The sequence below is a fragment of the Pteropus alecto genome, unplaced genomic scaffold, assembly GCF_000325575.1.
Source record: "Pteropus alecto unplaced genomic scaffold, ASM32557v1 scaffold74, whole genome shotgun sequence".
Taxonomy (NCBI): Eukaryota; Metazoa; Chordata; class Mammalia; order Chiroptera; family Pteropodidae; genus Pteropus; species Pteropus alecto.
The window spans coordinates 2,426,759-2,429,747 of NW_006436291.1; positions in this window are offsets into that span (position 1 = coordinate 2,426,759).

Here is a 2,989-nt window from a genome sequence, read left to right on the forward strand (position 1 = left end):
GAATGCCCTGGCCAGGCCATGTGTTTCAGATGGGGTCGCAGACCAGCAGGAAGAGCCTTGCCCGTGGCTACGGGGCATCGGTGGCAGGACCAGCATCCGGACATGGCTTTCCCCTCTCCCTCTGCAGAGCCCTGAGGCCCCTCTCCCTGGATGCTGGGGGAGGACAGTGGGCAGAGGCCACAGGACAGTGTGGTGGCAAAGGCATGTTTTCGACCACCGGGGAAGCTGGCGGCCACCCTGTGACTGGTTCACACTGGGAGGCTCCTCCTGTTCTGTGGAGCCTCTGTCCAGTGACGTTTATAAACACACCGCATTCCTTCCAGCCCCCTCTAACTCGGCTGCAGGTCATTGGCAGGTAGCACTGGGAAGAGCGAAGATGACCGGTGTCATCAGGGAGTGAGCAAGGGCGGGCACTGCAGTGGGCACGGCTGAGCCCCACGGGTTGGCTCTGTTCGCTCCCCTTCCCCTCCCCGTCCCACCCACTCTGCTCCCGCAGCCTGGCGTCCTTGGGCCGCCTCTCCCGGGATGGGGGAGGAGACAGGAGTCGAGTCGCCGAATCTGCCAGCGTGCTCCTCGCTCCTCGAGAGGCCGTGGACGGGGCAGCCGCTGTGTTTCCCACGCTCCCTCCCGCTTGCTCGGGGGCCTGGCCATGCTGCGCCTTCCTGCCCCGGCCCCTTCGCAGAGCTCTCCGTGGTTGCCAGTCCCTGGGGCTTCTCGGTCCCTCGCTGACCCCCCACAGCCCTTCCAGTAAACCCCTGTGCGTGCCACCTGTGTCTCCGTCACCCTGCTCTGTAAAGGTCACTATGGCCTTCACTTTTTATGTTTAAACTGACACCATTTCCCCAATGAATGTGTTATATTAGATATTAGGCTTTAATAATCTAGTATTTTATTAATACATTTTAATATTTAATGCTAGCATTTTATGTGGAGTTCTCAGTCATATTAATCTAGTAAATTTTACTAATAAAATTAATTTTTCCCCTATTTTACCTTTTGAATAGCAAAGATTATGGTGGAGTAAAAATAATGAGATTTCTGTGGGGTAAGTGGTGGGGAGAAAGATTTATGTCCTGGAAAATGGTTTCTCCTCTGCGCTCCCTCTGAGTCCCCACGTCTCCTGTAGGGCACCCCGTGTCCTCAAAACGGAGGTGGGTGGGAACCTCCCAGAGGCTTCCCGGGTGACTTTGAGGGTTTCAGAACCTGGACAACCTCACCATCCCCTGGTGTCACAGATGAGAGAGGGGTAGGCTCGCTCACGCCACACGCAGGAGCTGGCTTTGCTAGGAAGCCTTCCTGCCTTCCAGCACCTTCTCTCCACGTGGAAGGTGGCCGGCAGGAATCTTTGCACAGCCTGATCTCTAGAGTAGCAATTCAGTCACGCGGCCGCTGAAGTACGCAGTCACCTCGCCGTGGATAGCTCCCCGCCTCCCCTGATCCAGTGATGGGCTTCCTGGGGGACGGGCTTGGGCCCCTGCCGTGGGTGGCGGGAAGGCCAGGTGTGCTCACCTGGAGACCCCAGCCCGCGGTGGGAGGCCTGCTGCCGTCTCGATAGTCTCCCTCCCCTGACCAAGGCTTCTCGTGCTTCCCTCCTACTCTGCTCAGAGCCCCTCCCCCAGGTGGATCCTGCCCAGGTCTCTCTGGGTTGTCACATGATCTGGAACGTTCCCTGTCCTGCCCTCTTCCAAACCTGCAGGTTTGAATTTTTACTAGCCAGTACTCATTTGTGTTTCCATTTTGCAAATGTCCCAGCTATACCTTTGAGTCCTCACGCTTTTTTTTAAAATCAGCACCTACGCACTTTCGTGCTTAATGCCGCCAATCCTTGGGCATCATGCTGGTTTGCATATAGCTTTCGTAGTTGGATACATGCTTTTCAATTTTTCACATTGGAAGTTTCGATATCAAAAACTTTTTGACCACAGAAGTTTTAAACTTATAAATGGTTATTTTATAGAGGTTCTTACTGTATTGTTTTTTCCTTTGTATTTTTAATTAGAAAGCCCTCATGCATTCAAAGTTCAAATCATAGCATATATTATTTAATTTTTGCCTTTGGCTTATTTCGCCTAGTGTCAGTTTTAGTATATGACATCGGAGAGGAGCTTAGCTCGATATTTGTTCCAGTGAGCCGGCCAGTAGTTCCGGCTCCATTTATCTAAAAAGACTCCTTCATCACATCTTAAGTGCCTGAGCATCTCGGGGGCTGCTGAGGGGGACACGTTCTGTCCCCTGATAGTCTTGCTGGGCGCCAGACTCATGACTACAGGTGGCCATGTACCTTCATGGGTGGGAGGACAGGAGCTGGGGATTGCTCCTGACAAATTTATTCTTTTCTAAAATTCCCCTTTTTCTTAAGATACTTTTGTTATCAGATATAGCACATGTATTAAAAAGTGCAAAGAACACAAACGTAGAACTTAACAAATCACTAGAAAACGAAGGTCCACGTAGCTACTGCCCAGGAGAAGATAGGGAGCACTGGAGACCCCGCGAGCCCGGCCAGGCCCTCCCTCCCCGTCCTCCACGAGGAAGCGCTGCGCTGGCGTTTAGGACAACTGCGGCCTGTTTTTCTTTCTTTTTTTAACTAAGTATGTGTCCTAAAACCCTGTGTGACTCGGCACTTTTTGAACTTTGTGTTAATGATCTTGTCTATAAATGGACTTGATATAAAAAGACAGGTTCTTTTGCACGTGGCCTCTTTTGTACGTGGCTTCTTTTGTTCAGTGTTTCGTTTTTGAAACACACCTATGTTTTTCTGTACAGTTTTAGTTCAATCACTTTCATTACTATGAACTGTTTCATAGAATCACTGCCCTACGATCTAAGTATCTGCTCTGTTACGGAAACCGGGTCGCTTTGTGAGTTCTTATTCACGTCCTCCAGGGCGTACGTCACACACGTCCTCTTGAACATACACATACGTATAACATATATGTGCGTGTTTAATACTGATCGATAATACCGGATGCGTTTCAGCATGTCAGGT